A 20955-nucleotide genomic window follows, 5' to 3' on the forward strand; every position below is an offset into this window, starting at 1 on the left:
CCTTGTATTAATGAGACTTAACGGGTTTAAGCTTTCAGGATAAATAGGCAGTACCTCAAGCTATTTCCTGAAAAAAAATCATTTTTGTAGCTAAAGTACTTAAAAACTTGAAAAAATAATAAATGTCAGTCATGTCTAATTAAATTATGCATCCCGTTAATGTTTAATTTTAACTAACTTTTTATTGGTGGGACCTAAAAAGCCGAAACTTTCAGGATATATAAAGAGTGTTTTAGACCATTTCTTTAGGAAATTTCAATTGTTGTTCAAAGTACTTTTTCAATAAAAAATTTAATAAATGTCACTAATGCCTAATTAAGTTATGCATCAAGTTGAAGTTTAAATTTCAAATATCTTTTTAGTAATTATGCAGAAAAGGCTGCAACTTTTAGGATAAATAGGCAGTACCTTGGACCATCTCTTCACAAAATGTCAATTTTTAAGCTATAGAACTTTAAAAAAATAAATAAATTGCACTAATGTTTAATTAAATTATGCATCATTTATATTTTAAATAACTTGTTACTGATGAGACCTAAAAAGCTGAAACTTTCAGGATATATTAACAGTGCTTTAGACCATCTTTTCAGAAAATTTTAATTTTTTAGCTAAAGCACTTTTTAATTTAAAAATTATTTAAATGATAGTCATGTTTAATTAAATTATGCATCCAGTTAATGTTTAAATTTTAAATAACTTTTTACTGATGAGACCTAAAAAGCTGAAACTTTCAGGATATAAAAACAGTGCTTTAGACCATATTTTTAGATAATTTTGATTTTATAGCTAAAGTACTTTCAAATTTAAAAAATTAATAAATGACAGTCCTGTCTAATTAAATTATGCATCCCGTTAATGTTTTAATTTAAATAACTTTTTATTGAAGAGGCCTAAAAGACTGAAACTTTTAGGATATATAAACAGTGCTTTAGACCACCTCTTCAGAAAATTTCAATTTTTTAGTAAAAGTCCATTTTAATTAAAAAAATTATCAAATGACAGTCATGTCATTTAAATAACTTTTTATTGAAGAGGCCTAAAAGACTGAAACTTTCAGGATATATAAATAGTGCTTTAGACCATCTTTTCATAAAATTTCAATTTTTTAGCAAAAGTCCATTTTAATTAAAAAAATTATTAAATGACAGTCATGTCTAATTAAATTATGCATCCCGTTAATGTTTTATTTTAAATAACTTTTTATTGAAAAGGCCTAAAAGGATGAAACTTTCAGGATATATAAACAGTGCTTTAGACCACCTCTTCAGAAAATTTCAATTTTTTAACAAAAGTACTTTTTAATTAAAAAAATTATTAAATGACAGTAATTTCTAATTAAATTATGCATCCAGTTAAATTTATTTAAAATAACTTTTTATTGACAAGACCTAAAAACTTGAAACTTTCAGGATATATAGACAGTACTTTAGACCAGCTCTTCAGAAAATTTCAATTTTTTAACAAAAGTCCGTTTTAATTAAAAAAATTAATAAATGACACTCATGTCTAATTAACTTATGCATCCCGTTAATGTTTTATATTAAATATCTTTTTATTGAAGAGACCTAAAAGGCTGAAACTTTCAGGATATATAAACAGTGCTTTAGACCACCTCTTCAGAAAATTTCAATTTTTTAACAAAAGTACTTTTTAATTAAAAAAATTATTAAATGACAGTCATGTCTAATTAAATTATGCATCCCGTTAATGTTTTATTATAAATAACTTTTTATTGAAGAGGCCTAAAAGGCTGAAACTTTCAGGATATATAAACAGTGCTTTAGACCACCTCTTCAGAAAATTTCAATTTTTTAACAAAAGTACTTTTTAATTAAAAAAATTATTAAATGACAGTCATGTCTAATTAAATTATGCATCCAGTTAATGTTTAAATTTTAAATAACTTTTTACTAATAAGACCTAAAAAGCTGAAACTTTTAAAATATGTAAACAGTACTTTAGACCACCTCTTCAGAAAATTTCAATTTTTTAACAAAAGTACTTTTTAATTAAAAAAATTATTAAATGACAGTAATTTCTAATTAAATTATGCATCCAGTTAAATTTATTTAAAATAACTTTTTATTGACAAGACCTAAAAACTTGAAACTTTCAGGATATATAGACAGTACTTTAGACCAGCTCTTCAGAAAATTTCAATTTTTTAACAAAAGTCCGTTTTAGTTAAAAAAATTAATAAATGACACTCATGTCTAATTAAATTATGCATCCCGTTAATGTTTTATATTAAATAACTTTTTATTGAAGAGGCCTAAAAGGATGAAACTTTCAGGATATATAAACAGTGCTTTAGACCACCTCTTCAGAAAATTTCAATTTTTTAACAAAAGTACTTTTTAATTAAAAAAATTATTAAATGACAGTCATTTCTAATTAAATTATGCATCCAGTTAAATTTATTTAAAATAATTTTTTATTGACAAGACCTAAAAAGTTGAAATTTTGGATATATAAACAGTGCTTTAGACCACCTCTACAGAAAATTTCAATTTTATAACAAAAGTACTTTTTAATTAAACAAATTATTAAATGACAGTCATGTCTAATTAAATTATGCATCCCGTTAATGTTTTATTTTAAATAACTTTTTATTGAAGAGGCCTAAAAGGCTGAAACTTTCAGGATATATAAACAGTGCTTTAGACCACCTCTTCAGAAAATATCAATTTTTTAACAAAAGTACTTTTTAATTAAAAAAATTATTAAATACTCATGTTTAATTAAATTATGCATCCTGTTAATTTTTATTTTAAATAACTCTTTTATTGTTTGGTTTATGGCTAAATATTGTTCTTTATGATTTGTTCTATTTTTGACTTGTATTTTAATGCTGAAAGAAAATTTGTCATATTATCAATAGTTTTTGAGGAAATGAGAAAAAACCGTTGAGAGGTTTTTCTCAATTTTCTGGAAAACCATTACATTTAAAAATTACATCTTTTTAAAATTATTAAAAATTCTTGCTGGCAGATTTAGAAAAAAAACTTTTACGAGACTTTCTTAAAATCATTTTGAGTAATTTATTAATTTCCAAAAAAAATCAAATTTTGCACTCATTTTTCAAAAATCCTCTATAACTCTTTAATTTCTCTATTTACGGCTAAATATGATTTTTATGATCAGTTCTATTTTTGATTTGGATTCCAATGCTAAAAAAGAATTTTCAATATTTCCAGTAGTTTTAGAGAAAATAAGGAAAAACTTTATAAATGTTTCCCTCAAAATGCAATTTTTCCCTGGCTTTTTTTGCCCACAAAATTAACCCTGGAAATGTTCTCCCAGATATCGAGTGAGTCTGCACACTCACCTTAACATTAAAGCCCTCAAACCACTTGGAAGTTTCAGCACTAAGGCCTTAAGTGCCCCCAAAAAAAACACTCAGTACTTCGTATCAAATATAATATCATCTTTAAGCATTAGCCCTGCCACTAACCGGATCTAGCTACTCGTGATATTCTATATAACATTACATTAAAAATGCAGCGCCAAGTAATGTTATTGTATTTCATTCAATAAAACAGACAGATTATATTTGTTGGAAAATAATATACGAACTTGTTGATTTCATGGCTAAAATATATCGAGGAAACTCAGTAGAAACATGAAAATTTACAATTTTGTATTTAGTTTTTTGTCTCTGTTGCACGCATTTCGTCGGCCACTTGGATATGGTCACTCTGTTCTTTTGTGACTTCAGGGGTACAAAGAGGACGTTATCACCATAACGAATTTTTCCTTATTTTTATACTCCCTAATAACACTAAAAGCAAAAAAAGTTCTAAAGGCTAAAAAAACCAACAAGAGGAATTCCTTCGTCAATATTTCAGCTCCGGTGCGTTCGATGTCGAAATCAGCTCACCTCTAAAAATCATAACCGATTTCTGGCAGTAGCGTTTTTCGTTTATTTTCACCATCATCCCCTTTAGCCAATCACCTCTTTATTGGCCGCTTGAGAGCGCTCATCGAATTTTCCTTCCCGTCTGTTCCGATCTGTTTTCCCGCTTTTCTTTTATGAAAAGCTCCTGCTGCTGCTGCCGCTGCTACGGGGGTTAAAGCGACACATTTAATATTAAACCGGGCCTTTATTTTTATGCCGTTTTGTTATATTTTTATCAGATTTGCTCTCGCTTATGTTCGCTTTTGGTGCATACCTGCAATAACATGCTCCCGCGGATTTTAAGCTGCTTTTTTGAGATAACGGTTTGTTTAGGAGGGTGGTTTTTTTATTTTCTTTTGTTAAATGGTTTTAATAGGGTTGATTGGGAAAAAATGAGGTTTGAAGGTGGACTAGTTCTTGACTTTTTGTCTGGTTTAATTCGATTTAATTTATGTCAAAATGTAATATTTATTTTTGCATTTATTGTATTTAGAATCATTTAATTACGATTATTATTACTATTACCATAAATAATGAATTCTCCACTAAATTTCAATTTTCTAACTAAACTACTTTTAAATTAAAAAATGAAATAAATCAGAATCATGTCTAATAAAATTATGCATCAAGTTAATAGTTATATTTTAAATAACCTTTTATTGATAAGTCCTAAAAAGCTGAAACTTTCAAGATATATAAACAGTGCTTTAGACCATCTCTTTAGAACATTTTAATTGTTTAGCTAGTAAGTACTTTCAAATTAAAAAAATAAATAAATGAGAATCATGTCTAATTAAATTAAGTCTATTAAATAAATGTTTATTGAAGAGATCTAAAAAGCTGAAACTTTTAGGATAAATAGGCGGTACCTTAGATTATCTCTTAGCAAAATATCAATTTTTACAGCTAATTTTTAAGCTACAGCACTTTTTAATAAAAAAAAATTAATAAATGACACTCATGTCTAATTAAATTATGCATCAAGTTTGAACGTGGACTAGTTCTTGATTTTTTTGTCTTGTTTTTAGCCTTGTTTAATTCAATTTAATTTATGTCAAAATTATTTTGCACTTAATTTATTTGCTTATTACAAGCGTCATTTTATTACCATTATTATTATTATTGCTACTATAATAGTTATTATTTCAATTATGTGTGCCTTTAATTTTCAGTTAATTTTTGAGTTTCTCAAGCTTTTAATTTTTTTAATTAAATTTAAAGTTTAACTAGCACCTATATATATATAAAGTCACGGCTTTTGATTTTTAAAAAATATAACTTTCGAATTTCGGAATATTGACATTTCGTAATTAATACATTTCAAAATTATAATTTTCCTATTTTCATAATTAATTTTTAGGTTCAAAATTACAAACTTCCTAAAATGCTGAATTTTAATAATAATAATAATAATAATAATAATAATAATAATGAACAATTTCTAATGATTAATTTGTGAATTTGTCTACATTTAGATTTAATATTAAAGCTTTTTGTCTATAATTTTATTTTAATGAATAGGTTTTTGAAATTTTAATTTTCTTTTAATAGTACTTTTTAATTTTTTATAACTAGAAGATTTTTTTACAGTTTTATAATTCAAATTTACGAGATAACTAACTTTTGAGTTTTTTATTTAAATTTTACAATTTATTTATTTTTTCTTAGTAAATGTATTCTTAAATATGCATTTTCACTATTGTTTTTTTTATTTTTACCTCCAAACTTTTCCAAACTATTATTTCTTTTATTAATGAATTTTTGAATTTTTAAATATCTAAAATTAATTAAAAGATTTTAAACGTATTAGATTTTGAATTTTTTAAAATTTTTTTCATTATTGAATTTCTGAATTTTACTCTATACTTTGTTAAACCGAAAGATTTTTAGTTTGTGACTTTTCTTACACAAAAAAATTTAATTTTTAGGTTTATGTAATATTTCTTTAATTAACGGATTTTTTTTTTAATTTATTTGACAAAATTTAATTTTTTTTACTCTAAATTTGTGATTACTAAAATTATTCAATTTACAATTATATCTTTAAATTTTTTACTCCTTTTCTGAATTAAGAGATTTTTAAACTTTAAATATTAAAAGGAATTTTCGAATTTTTCTTCTTTAATCTATTTTTAAATAATTCACTTGATTTACCTTCTTTAATCGAAAGAGATTTTAGTTTTTTCCTTTTTTTAATTAATTAGCTTTTATTAACTTAAGTTTATAAATAGTTAAGATATTTAATTTATACCTTTTTTAATTAATGAAGTTTTAAATATTTGAGTTTGTGAATACATATTTCAAATTTTCTACTTATATATATTTTTCAAATAATAGATTTTCACTTTATTTAATTGATTTTTTTTTATGTTTCAGGCTCTAAATTTTGAATTTGAAAATATTTAAAATAATCTGCTTTCAATATTTTGAACTAATCGATTTTTCAATTTTTATTTATTTAATTCTTTATTACTTTTTAAGTTAGTGAATATTAGGAGTATTTAATTTTTAATAATATAAATGAATCTTTCAATTCTAAATTTCTTTAATATTTCACTGTATTATTCAATTCTTAATTAAATAAAAAGCAATTGTTAAGTCAGTAAATATTTAAAATAATCGATCTATTTATTCTTTAAATGATAATTTTTTTAATTCTTCACTTTCTTTAATTGAAAAGTTTCTAAATTTTTCTCTTTTTCTAATTAATTTTTAATTAAATAAAATAAATTTAATATTAAAAATGTTTAATTTATATATTTTTTAAATAATGGAATTATGAATTTCCGAAGCAATTAATTTTTGAAATTGTAAATTCATTTAATTATAAAATTTTTTTTTTTTTAATAAATTGAATAAATAATTTTTTTTTAATATAAATTGAATTTGCCGAAAGTTTTTATTTAAGTTGCAGTGTATTTAAAAAAAAATTAATTAATTAAATTAGGCTTTGTTAATTTATGTTTGTATTAAAAGTAGAAATATTTATGTAGAACAAGAATTTTCAAACAAACATGAAAAATAAAATATTAAATCTACCAGTATTTTATCATCTTTAATAATAATTTATTAAATCCTGTAAGAGCAATTTTATTTAATTATCTAAAATTTATATCAAGTCCTTTGAAATATATTAACGCTTAATGGTCGCAATTAGCTTAAACTTAAGTAGGTTTCCTTTAATATTTGGCAATAACCTCACCCACTTAAAATTTTAAATACCTCAAGGCTTTATAGAATTAATCCCCCTTTAATACATCTCCAGCTTTTCAGATATTAATATTTTTTATAGCACCATAGAACTAAGTTTAACGTAAGATAAAATGGCAATTTAAATTATTATTAATTTTGCTCTTAAAATCAATCATGACTAAATGGAAAAATTTAACACTCGCTGTCTTACTAATACGCGAATATTGATATTCAACTACATCTCTACCCTCCTTAACTTTATTATACTAATGAAACTCTCTTGTCACAAACCGATGCGAGAGAGAGAGAGAGAGACATTAACCCCCTCCCAAGTTTTCCAGAGTCACCAAAAGTTAAATATTAGGGAAATTAGTAGTAATCCAGTCTTCCGGCGTACAACGGAGGGGTTGAAAGTTGGCGTTTTCACCCCCCGGCGACCGTTCCAGACATGTACAAACAACAGTTGGGGATGTTTAACATTCGCAGTTATGTTCTCGGGTCAATTTGTTGCGAGGATTTCGTACAATTATTGACGTGCATTAAAAATTTGTCATTAAAACGTTTAGACATGAGGTCGAAACACTGGTCTTACAAGGAGCAGTGGTTTTTATGCAAATCGATGAAGAAAGTGAATTTTCAAATAAATTATGAAGTAAATCCTCTATAGCTTCTTTATTTTGAAGTTTACGTCTAAATGTTATTCTATGTAATTTGTTCTGTTTTTAATTTCGATTCTAATGCTAAAAGACATTTTTTATTATTCACGATAGTTTTTAAGGAAATGAGGAAAAACTGTTAAAAGATTTCAATCAAAATTATACACATTTTCCTATGAGTACCACCCCTTTGGATTTTTTAAGGAGGACTTTTTCAGGAAAATCGGATATAACTTTTTTTAGGTACATTTTTAAAGAATCTTTTATAAGACTTTTCTAAGCCTTTTTAAGCTATTAACTAATTTGTATTAAAAAAAATTGAAATTTCTCAAAAAATTTTTTTTTCAAATTTTTCACCGATTTTTTTTTTAATTTTTCAAAAAACGTCTATAACTTCTTTATTTTGAAGTTTACGACTAAATGTTATTCTATATAATTTGTTCTGTTTTTAATTTGGATTCCAATGCTAAAAGAAAATTTTTATTATTCACAATAGTTTTTGAGAAAATGAGGAAAAACTGTTAAGAGGTTTTCCTCAATTTTCTTAAAAACTGTTATACTTACAAATTATTTTTTTATAGCATCTGATGCGCATTAATATTCCAAACAACTTTTGTTTTAATAATTTTTTTCTTAATCCAATATTTTTCTAGAAAAAAAAAATCAAATTTATAGATATAAAAAAAAATAATAATTTATCAAAATTTTTTTTTTTTAATTTTTACCCAAAAATTTTTCAAAAATCCTCTATAACTTCTTTATTTTGAAGTTTACGTCTAAATGTTATTCTATATAATTTGTTTTGTTTTTAATTTGGATTCCAATGCTGAAAGAAAATTTTTATTATTCACAACAGTTTTTGAGAAAATGAGGAAAAACTGTTAAGAGGTTTTCCTCAATTTTCTCAAAAACTATTAAACTTATAAATTATTTTTCTATAGCATCTGATGCGCGTTAATATTTAAAACAACTTTTGTTTTAATAATTTTTTTCTTTGTCCAATAGTTTTATAGAAAAAAAATAAAAATCAAATTTATAGACATTTTCCCAGGAGTACCCCTTTCGATTTCTTGAGGAGGACTTTTTCGGGAAAATTGGGTATAACTTTTTTTAGGTACATTTTTTAAAAATCTTTTATTAAACTTTTCTAAGCCTTTTTAAGCTATTAACCATTTAATATTAAAAAAAAAGTTAAAATTTTTCAAAATTTTTTTTCAAATTTTTGACCTAAAAATTTTCAATTTTTTCAAAAATTCTCCATAACTTCTTTATTTTGATGTTTACGACTAAATGTTATTTTATATGATTTGTTCTGTTTTTAATTTGGCTTCCAATGCTATAAGAAAATTTTTTTTATTCATAATAGTTTTTGAGAAAATGGGGAAAAACTGTTAAGAGGTTTTCCTCAATTTTCTCAAAAACTATTAAACTTATAAATTATTTTTCTATAGCATCTGATGCGCGTTAATATTCAAAACAACTTTTGTTTTAATAATTTTTTTCTTTATCTAATAGTTTTATAGAAAAAAAATAAAAATCAAATTTATAGACATTTTCCCAGGAGTACCCCTTTCGATTTTTTGAGGACTTTTTCGGGAAAATTGGGTATAACTTTTTTTAGGTACATTTTTTAAAAATCTTTTATTAAACTTTTCTAAGCCTTTTTAAGCTATTAACCATTTAATATTAAAAAAAAGTTAAAATTTTTCAAATTTTTTTTTTAAATTTTTGACCTAAAAATTTTCAATTTTTTCAAAAATTCTCCATAACTTCTTTATTTTGAAGTTTATGACTAAATGTTATTCTATATGATTTGTTCTGTTTTTAATTTGGATTCCAATGCTAAAAGAAAATTTTTATTATTCACAACAGTTTTTGAGAAAATGAGGAAAAACTGTTAAGAGGTTTTCCTCAATTTTCTCAAAAACTATTAAACTTATAAATTATTTTTCTATAGCATCTGATGCGCGTTAATATTCAAAACAACTTTTGTTTTAATAATTTTTTTCTTTATCCAAAAGTTTTATAGAAAAAAAATAAAAATCAAATTTATAGACATTTTCCCAGGAGTACCCCTTTCGATTTTTTGAGGAGGACTTTTTCGGGAAAATTGGGTATAACTTTTTTTAGGTACATTTTTTAAAAATCTTTTATTAAACTTTTCTAAGCCTTTTTAAGCTATTAACCATTTAATATTAAATAAAAGTTAAAATTTTTCAAAATTTTTTTTTCAAATTTTTGACCTAAAAATTTTCAATTTTTTCAAAAAGTCTCCATAACTTCTTTATTTTGAAGTTTACGACTAAATGTTATTCTACATAATTTGTTCTGTTTTTAATTTGGATTCTAATGCGAAAAATTTTTTTCTGTATTCACAATCGTTTTTGAGAAAATGAGGAAAAACTGTTAAGAGGTTTTCCTCAATTTTCTTAAAAACTGTTATACTTACAAATTATTTTTTTATAGCATCTGATGCGCGTTAATATTCTAAACAACTTATATTTTTATAATTTTTTTCTTTATCCAATAGTTTTCCAGAAAAAAAATAAAAATCAAAATTATGGACATTTTCTCATGGGTACCCCTTAGATTTTTTGAGGAAAACCTTTTCGGGAAAATTAGGTATAACCTTTTTTAGGTACATTTTTTTAAAAAGTTTTATAAGACTTTTTTAAGTCTTTTTGAGCTATTAACTAATTTATATTAAAAAAAAATTAAAATTTCTCAAAATTTTTTTTTCAAATTTTTCACCTAAAAATTTTCCAATTTTTCAAAAATCCTCCATAACTTCTTTATTTTGAAGTTTACGACTAAATGTTATTCTATATAATTTGTTCTGTTTTTAATTTGGATTCCAATGCCGGAAGAAAATTTTTATTATTCACAACAGTTTTTGAGAAAATGAGGAAAAACTGTTAAGAGGTTTTCCTCAATTTTCTCAAAAACTATTAAACTTATAAATTATTTTTCTATAGCATCTGATGCGCGTTAATATTCAAAACAACTTTTGTTTTAATAATTTTTTTCTTTATCCAAAAGTTTTATAGAAAAAAAATAAAAATCAAATTTATAGACATTTTCCCAGGAGTACCCCTTTCGATTTTTTGAGGACTTTTTCGGGAAAATTGGGTATAACTTTTTTTAGGTACATTTTTTAAAAATCTTTTATTAAACTTTTCTAAGCCTTTTTAAGCTATTAACCATTTAATATTAAATAAAAGTTAAAATTTTTCAAAATTTTTTTTTCAAATTTTTGACCTAAAAATTTTCAATTTTTTCAAAAAGTCTCCATAACTTCTTTATTTTGAAGTTTACGACTAAATGTTATTCTACATAATTTGTTCTGTTTTTAATTTGGATTCTAATGCGAAAAATTTTTTTCTGTATTCACAATCGTTTTTGAGAAAATGAGGAAAAACTGTTAAGAGGTTTTCCTCAATTTTCTTAAAAACTGTTATACTTACAAATTATTTTTTTATAGCATCTGATGCGCGTTAATATTCTAAACAACTTATATTTTTATAATTTTTTTCTTTATCCAATAGTTTTCCAGAAAAAAAATAAAAATCAAAATTATGGACATTTTCTCATGGGTACCCCTTAGATTTTTTGAGGAAAACCTTTTCGGGAAAATTAGGTATAACCTTTTTTAGGTACATTTTTTTAAAAAGTTTTATAAGACTTTTTTAAGTCTTTTTGAGCTATTAACTAATTTATATTAAAAAAAAATTAAAATTTCTCAAAATTTTTTTTTCAAATTTTTCACCTAAAAATTTTCCAATTTTTCAAAAATCCTCCATAACTTCTTTATTTTGAAGTTTACGACTAAATGTTATTCTATATAATTTGTTCTGTTTTTAATTTGGATTCCAATGCCGGAAGAAAATTTTTATTATTCACAACAGTTTTTGAGAAAATGAGGAAAAACTGTTAAGAGGTTTTCCTCAATTTTCTCAAAAACTATTAAACTTATAAATTATTTTTCTATAGCATCTGATGCGCGTTAATATTCCAAACAACTTTTGTTTTAATAATTTTTTTCTTTATCCAATAGTTTTCTAGAAAAAAAATAAAAATCAAATTTATAGACATTTTCTCAGGAGTACCCCTTTCGATTTTTTGAGGAGGACTTTTTCGGGAAAATTGGGTGTAACTTTTTTTAGGTACATTTTTAAAAAATCTTTTATTAAACTTTTTTGAAGCCTTTTAACTATTAATTAATTTATTTAAAAAAAAATTAAAATTTCTCAAAATTTTTTTTTTCAAATTTTTGACCTAAAAATTTTCCAATTTTTCAAAAATCCTCCATAACTTCTTTACTTTGAAGTTTACGACTAAATGTTATTTTATATAATTTGTTCTGTTTTTAATTTGGATTTCAATGCTAAAGGAAAATTTTCTATATTCACAACAGTTTTTGAGAAAATGAGGAAAAACTGTTAAGAGGTTTTTTTACATTTTCTCGAAAACTGTTAAACCTAAAAATTATTTTTCTATAGCATCAGATGCGCATTATTATTTCAATTTGGGGATGTTTAACGTTCGCCTATATGTTCGGGTCAATTTGTTGCGAGGATTTCGTACAATTATTGACGTGCATTAAAAATTTCTCATTAAAACGTTTAAACATGAGGATGGCCAGGGTCGAAACTCTGGTCTTACAAGGAGCAGTAGTTTTTATACAAATCGATGGGGAAAGTGAATTTTCAAATAAATTATTAAATAAACTCCCTTTTTCTTCGGTTCGAGGTATTTGACATTCGCAGATATATTTTTAAGTCAACTTATTGCAAAAAGTTTGTACAATTATTCAGTTCATTAAGAATTTATCATGGTTACAGTTGAATATGAGGAGGGCCAAGGCCAAAAATCTGATCTTAGAAGAACGAACTAGAAGCAGTAGAAGAATGAACTAGAAGCAGTAGTTCTTATGTAAATCGATGAGGAACGCGAATTTTCAAATAAATTATTAAATAAATCCCTTTTTTTTTTAATAAAATCACACCGATGATTTATGCAAATAATTCGAAATTTCCCCAAAAAAAAACACGTTAAAATGCCTCGAGGGTGTTAAAGGGAAAATGATTAAAACCGGATTAAAACCGAACGAACGCCCGGGCGAGCGTTAAACTTTTTAAAGTGAAAGATTATTGCCGAATATTAAGGCCGTTTATCAAATCTACGTCTTAACTAATTATACCCATTGATAATAATAATTTGCACAATTCCCGGGCATTTTCTGGAAGTTTGTTGCCGCCCGCGGGAAAGCCATATTTCTTATTATCTAGGAGGGATCCGTCTCCGGATGGAATTAGTTCGGCCTTTTATCAGTGGATAAATTGAAGGAAAGCTGCTTAGGGTTTATTTAATATTAACCCGAACTTTAATTAACTTTAATATCGCCCAATGATATTGTTTGAAAATTCGCGTCCCTCATCGCTCTATATAATAAACTTATTAGTTATCATATTTCCGAAGAAATTGGTCAAAGAATATTTAAATTGTTAAATACATAAGATCCAATATTTTAGTGCTATTTAGTGCCCTTAGATTGTCCAAAGTAATCGATCATGACAAATTAATGTTTAATGCTTGTAATAAAATTAAACTTACCAGTATGCTGACGATACTCAGTTAATTCAATTATTTCAATGCTAATGATGTCAAAAAAGCTTCTGAAAGTATAAGTAGTGACCTATATGTGGCTCAGAATTTAAATATAATGCATTCAATTTATTAATAATCGGTCAAGGTTTTAAATTTAACTATCAATTTTTCCTTAAGACTTCAAGGACATATAAGTGGTTTGTCCTCATTTTCTTGAAAACTGTTTGATTTGAAAAAAAAAATTCTACTGCATTGGATGCCCATTGATATTCTAAACAACTTTTGTTGCAATAGTTTTTTTCTATATGCAATAGTTTTCCAGAAAAAAAATAAAAATTAAAATTATAGACATTTTTTCTTTGAGTTTTTTTGGAAAATTAGGTATAACTCTTTTCTGGTACATTTAAAAAGAGTCTTTTATAAGACTTTTCTAAGCCTTTTTAAACTATTGACCAATTTTTATTAAAAAAAAATTAATTTTTAAAATTTTTTTTTCAAATTTTTGAACTAAAAATTTTCAAATTTTTCAAAAATCCTCTATAACTTCTTTACTTTGAAGTTTACGACTAAATGTTATTCTATATGATTTGTTCTGTTTTTAATTTTGATTTTAACGCTAAAAGAAATTTTTTATTATTCACAATAGTTTTTGAGAAAATGAGGAAAAGCTGTTATGATGTTTTCCTCAATTTTCTCAAAAACTGTTAAACCTATAAATTATTTTTCTATAGCATCTGATGCGTATTAACATTCCAAACAACTTTTGTTTCAATAATTTTTTTCTTTACTCAATAGTTTTCCAGAAAAAAAATAAAAATCAGAATTATGGACATTTTCCCATGAGTACCCCTTTGGATTTTTTGAAGAGGACTTTTTCGGGAAAATTGGGTATAACTCTTTTCTGGTACATTTTTGAAAAAACTTTCATAAGACTTTTCTAAGCCTTTTTGAACTATTAACCAATTTATATTAAAAAAAAAATTAATTTTTCAAAATTTTTTTTTTCAAATTTTTGACCTAAAAATTTTGAAATTTTTCAAAAATTATCTATAACTTCTTTATTTTGAAGTTTACGACTAAATATTATTTTGTATGATTTGTTCTGTTTTTAATTTGGATTCCAATGCTGGAAGAAAATGTTTATTATTCGCAATAGTTTTTGAGAAAATTAGGATAAACTGTTAAGAGGTTTTCCTCAATTTTCTCAAAAACTGTTAAATTTATAAATTATTTTTCTATAGCATCTGATGCGCATTAATATTCCAAACAACTTTTGTTTTAATAATTTTTTTCTTTACTTAATAGTTTTCCAGAAAAAAAATAAAAATCAGAATTATGGACATTTTCCCATAAGTACCTCTTTTTTTTGAAGAGGACTTTTTCGGCTATAACTCTTTTCTGGTACATTTTTGAAAAAACTTTTATAAGACTTTTCTAAACCTTTTTAAAGTAATTACCAATTTATAATAAAAAAAAGTAAAAATTTTTCAAAAATTTTTTTTTCAAATTTTTGACTTAAAAATTTTCAAATTTTTCAAAAATCCTCCATAACTTCTTTATTTTGAGGTTTTCGACTAAATATTATTTTACATGATTTGTTCCGTTTTTAATTTGGATTTTAATGCTGTCAGAAAATTTTTGTTATTCGCAATAGTTTTTGAGAAAATGAGGAAAAACTGTTAAAAGGTTTTCCTCAATTTTCTCAAAAACTTTTAAACTTATAAATTATTTTTCTATAGCATCTGATGCGCATTAACATTCCAAACAACTTTTGTTTTAATAATTTTTTTTTTTACTTAATAGTTTTTCAGAAAAAAAATAAAAATCAGAATTATGGACATTTTCCCATGAGTACCCCTTTGGATTTTTTGAGGAGGACTTTTTCGGGAAAATTGGCTATAACTCCTCTTTTCTGGTACATTTTTGAAAAAACTTTTATTAGACTTTTCTAAGCCTTTTTGAACTATTAACCAATTTATATTAAAAAAAAAATAATTTTTCAAAATTTTTTTTTCAAATTTTTGACCTGAAAATTTTCAAATTGTTCAAAAATCCTCCATAACTTCTTTATTTTGAGGTTTACGACTAAATATTATTTTACATGATTTGTTCTGTTTTTAATTTGGATTCCAATGCTAAAAGAAAATTTTTATTATTCGCAATAGTTTTTGAGAAAATGAGGAAACACTGTTAAGAGGTTTTCCTCAATTTTCTCAAAAACTGTTAAACTTACAAATTATTTTTCTATAGCATCTGATGCGCATTAGGATTCCAAACAACTTTTGTTTTAATAATTTTTTTCTTTACTCAATAGTTTTTTAGAAAAAAAAATAAAAATCAGAATTATGGACATTTTCCCATGAGTACCTCTTTGGATTTTTTGAGGAGGACTTTTTCGGGAAAATTGGCTATAACTCCTCTTTTCTGGTACATTTTTGAAAAAACTTTTATAAGACTTTTCTAAGCCTTTTTGAACTATTAACCAATTTATATTAAAAAAAAAATTAATTTTTCAAAATTTTTTTTTTCAAATTTTCTGACCTGAAAATTTTCAAATTTTTAAAAAATCCTCCATAACTTCTTTATTTTGTAGTTTACGACTAATTACTGTTTTACATGATTTGTTCTGTTTTTAATTTGGATTCCAATGCTGGAAGAAATTTTTTATTATTCGCAATAGTTTTTGAGAAAATGAGGAAAAACTGTTAGGAGGTTTTCCTCAATTTTCCCAAAAACTGTTAAACCTATAAATTATTTTTCTATAGCATCTGATGCGCATTAACATTCCAAACAACTTTTGTTTTAATAATTTTTTTCTTTATTCAATAGTTTTCCAGAAAAAAAATAAAAATCAGAATTATGGACATTTTCCCATGAGTAACCCCTTTGGATTTTTTAAGGAAGACTTTTTTGGGAAAATTGGGTATAACTCTTTTCAGGTACATTTTTGAAAAAACTTTCATAAGACTTTTCTGAGCCTTTTTGAACTATTAACCAATTTATATTAAAAAAAAAATTAATTTTTCAAAATTTTTTTTTTCAAATTTTTGACCTAAAAATAGAGAATTTTTCAAAAATTCTCCATAACTTCTTTATTTTGAAGTTCACGACTAAATGTTATTCTATATGATTTGTTCTGTTTTTAATTTGGATTCCAATGCTATAAGAAAATTTTCTCTATTCACAACAGTTTTTGAGAAAATGAGGAAAAACTGTAAAGAGGTTTTCCTCAATTTTCTCGAAAACTGTTAAACTTATAAATTATTTTTCTATAGCATCTGATGCGCATTAATATTCCAAACAACTTTTATTTTAATAATTTTTTTCTTTACTCAATAGTTTTCTAGAAAAAAAAAAATCAGAATTATGGACATTTTCCCATGAGTAAATAAAAACCCCTTTGGATTTTTTGAAGAGGACTTTTCGGGAAAATTGGGTGTAACTATTTTTAGGTACATTTTTAAAAAATCTTTTATAAGACTTTTCTAAGCCTTTTTGAACTATTAACCAATTTATATAAAAAAAAATTATTTTTCAAATTTTTTTTTTCAAATTTTTGACCTAAAAATTTTGAAATTTTTCAAAAATCCTCCATAACTTCTTTATTTTAAAGTTTACGACTAAATATTATTTTATATAATTTGTTTTATTTTTAAATTGGATTCTAATGCTAAAAGAAAATTTTCAATATTTACAACAGTTTTTGAGAAAATGAAGAAAAACTGTTAAGAGGTTTTTCTCAATTTTCTCGAAAACTGTTAAGCTTACAAATTATTTTTCTATAGCATCTGATGCGCATTAATATTCTAAACAACTTTTGTTTTAATAATTTTTTTCTTCATTTAATAGTTTTCCAGAAAAAAAATAAAAATCAAAATTATGGACATTTTCCCATAAGTAACCCCTTTGGATTTTTTGAAGAGGACTTTTTCGGGAAAATTGGGTATAACTCTTTTCTGGTACATTTTTGAAAAAACTTTTATAGGACTTTTCTAAGCCTTTTTGAACTATTAACCAATTTATATTAAAAGAAAAATTAATTTTTCAAAATTTTTTTTTCATATTTTTGACCTAAAAATGTTTCAATTTTTCAAAAATCCTCCATAACTTCTTTATTTTGAAGTTTACGACTAAATATTATTCTACATGATTTGTTCTGTTTTTATTTTGGATTCCAATGCTGAAAGAAAATTTTTATTATTCGCAATAGTTTTTGAGAAAATGAGGAAAAACTGTTAAGAGGTTTTCCTCAATTTTCTCAAAAACTGTTAAACTTATAAATTATTTTTCTATAGCATCTGATGCGCATTAATAAGCCCAACAACTTTTGTTTTAATAATTTTTTTCTTTACTCAATAGTTTTCCAGAAAAAAAATAAAAATCAGAATTATAGACATTTTCCCAGGAGTACCCCTTTCGATTTTTTGAGGATTTTTCGGGAAAATTGGGTGTAACTTTTTTTAGGTACATTTTTGAAAAAACTTTTATAAGACTTTTCTAAGCCTTTTTGAACTATTAACCAATTTATATTAAAAAAAAAATTAATTTTTCAAATTTTTTTTTTCATATTTTTGACCTAAAAATGTTTCAATTTTTCAAAAATCCTCCATAACTTCTTTATTTTGAAGTTTACGACTAAATATTATTTTACATGATTTGTTCTGTTTTTAATTTGGATTCCAATGCTGGAAGAAAATTTTTATTATTCGCAATAGTTTTTGAGAAAATGAGGAAAAACTGTTAGGAGGTTTTCCTCAATTTTCTCAAAAACTGTTAAACCTATAAATTATTTTTTTATAGCATCTGATGCGCATTAATATTCCAAACAACTTTTGGTTTAATAATTTTTTTCTTTACTCAATAGTTTTCCAGAAAAAAAATAAAAATTAGAATTATGGACATTTTCCCATGAGTACCCCTTTGGATTTTTTGAGGAGGACTTTTTTGGGAAAATTGGGTATAACTCTTTTCAGGTACATTTTTAAAAAATCTTTTATAAGACTTTTCTAAGCCTTTTTGAACTATTAACCAATTTATATTAAAAAAAAAATTAATTTTTCAAAAATTTTTTTTTTCAAATTTTTGACCTAAAAATTTTCCAATTTTTCAAAAATCCTCCATAACTTCTTTACTTTGAAGTTTACGACTAAATGTTATTCTATATGATTTGTTCTGTTTTTAATTTGGATTCCAATGCTAAAAGAAAATTTTCTATATTCACAACAGTTTTTGAGAAAATGAGAAAAAACTGTTAAGAGGTTTTCCTCAATTTTCTCGAAAACTGTTAAACTTATAAATTATTTTTCTATAGCATCTGATGCGCATTAATATTCCAAACAACTTTTGTTTTAATAATTTTTTTCTTTATCCAATAGATTTCCAGAAAAAAAATAAAAATCAGAATTATGGACATTTTCCCATGAGTACCCCTTCCGATTTTTTGAGGAGGACTTTTTTGGGAAAATTAGGTATAACTCCTTTCTGGTACATTTTTGAAAAAACTTTCATAAGACTTTTCTAAGCCTTTTTGAACTATTAACCAATTTATATTAAAAAAAATAATTAATTTTTCAAAATTTTTTTTTTCAAATTTTTGACCTAAAAATTTTCCAATTTTTCAAAAATCCTCCATAACTTCTTTACTTTGAAGTTTACGACTAAATGTTATTCTATATGATTTATTCTGTTTTAAATTTGGATTCCAATGCTGGAAGAAATTTTTTATTATTCGCAATAGTTTTTGAGAAAATGAGGAAAAACTGTTAAGAGGTTTTCCTCAATTTTCTCAAAAACTGTTAAACTTACAAATTATTTTTCTATAGCATCTGATGCGAATTAATATTCCAAACAACTTTTGTTTTAATAATTTTTTTCTTTACTCAATAGTTTTCTAGAAAAAAAATAAAAATCAGAATTATGGACATTTTCCCATGAGTACCCCTTTGGATTTTTTGAAGAGGACTTTTTTGGGAAAATTGGCTATAACTCTTTTCAGGTACATTTTTGAAAAAACTTTTATAAGACTTTTCTAAGCCTTTTTGAACTGTTAACCAATTTATATTAAAAAAAAATTTAATTTTTCAAATTTTTGACCTAAAAATTTTCTAATTTTTTCAAAAATCCTCTATAGCTTCTTTATTTTGATATTTACGACTAAATGTTACTCTATATAATTTGTTCTGTTTTTAATTTGTATTCCAATGCTGAAAGAAAAGTTTTATTATTCACAATAGTTTTTGAGAAAATGAGGAAAAACTGCTAAAAGGTCGAATTACATAAGAACTATTGCTGCTTGTGAGACTGGACTTTCGACCTTGGCCATCCTCATATTCAACCGTAACTATAACAAATTTTTAAGCAAGTGAATAATTGTACAAAATTCTTCCAATAAATTGACCCGAGAACATTTCTGCGAATGTCAAATAACTCCAACCGAAAAAAAAGGAAATTTATTTAATAATTTATTTAAAAATTCACTTTCCTAATCGATTTGCATAAAAACTACTGCTCCTTGTAAGACCAGAGTTTCGACCTCGGCCATCCTCAAGTTTTTATATCAAATTTAAGTCAATAATTGTACGAAATGCATGCAATAAATTGACCCGAGATCGCGTAGATATAGGATAGAAATAAGGTAAAAAACCACGGATTCCGTAGGCCTTTAAGGCAATATATTTTTTTTCTCACATTTCATTATTTATTTATACTTAAGGAGCTGTTTTAGGCTATAATTTCTTAATAAACCCAGACGACGTTAAATATTATTCCCCCATATAGTGGTATAATATAAACCTAACAGAAAGCGACCTATACAAACACCTGTTTCGTTTTCGAGAGCATTTAATGTGGGCGTTTGGGCATAGGGAGGCCGAGGATCTCCAGTGGGAATGCCGGCAGTAAAACCGGTAAATGTGAGTTATGAGTGAGCTCGCGCCCTTAATTGATATTTGTGGTCTTACGTCCGCAATTGGAATCTTGCAGATAACCGCGACCCGCCGTTTAATTAATGCCGGCGGAATGTACGGGCGCAAGCCGGAACTGCTGCTGCAGGAATTGCTCTTCCTGGGGTCGACCGTGTTGTGCGAATTTCGGGTTTTTTTTTTGCAGGATTTTGATGATGTTTGTAATATATACAAATGGTGAAATTTAAGACTTCGAATCCAAAAAAATGGGAAGAAATGAATGTTTAATTAGCGAATGAAATGCGGACGATCAGCAAATGATTGTTGTAGAGAGTGTAATTGATTGTTCACGCAATTTTCACATTAATTTCACACTAGTCTGGATTTTTTGTAAATTGTGCTTTTCTCACCAATTATTTTGACAATATCTATAATTTTAATTTATTATACTCCCATTTAATTACAACAATCAATTTTTGTTAATTCCTTATCGGTTTTCGCTGCAAATCAACCGAAATCAAAAGACCCAAATCCTTCTTCTTCTTCCTCTTAATCCAATGAACTCTTTGGAGCGATTTATCGCTTTTCCCTGTTTTTAGGACGGAAAACTTTCGGCCCTAAGTAGCAAACACCATCAAAGACCTTTTTTTTTCCCGTCAATTTTTAATACATAAAATATCCATTAAAAGCCCCTTAAAGA

The 20955-nt window shown here is 24.9% G+C and overlaps 1 protein-coding gene across 3 annotated transcripts in view; it reads left to right on the forward strand.

Annotated features, from left to right (window-relative positions):
• Nucleotides 1-20955, forward strand: part of LOC126744515 (carbonic anhydrase-related protein 10) — a 440398-nt gene that overhangs the window by 338521 nt on the left and 80922 nt on the right. The gene's annotated exons all lie outside the window — the stretch shown is intronic.

This window comes from Anthonomus grandis, chromosome 14 (genome assembly GCF_022605725.1).
Source record: "Anthonomus grandis grandis chromosome 14, icAntGran1.3, whole genome shotgun sequence".
NCBI classification, from domain to species: domain Eukaryota; kingdom Metazoa; phylum Arthropoda; class Insecta; order Coleoptera; family Curculionidae; genus Anthonomus; species Anthonomus grandis.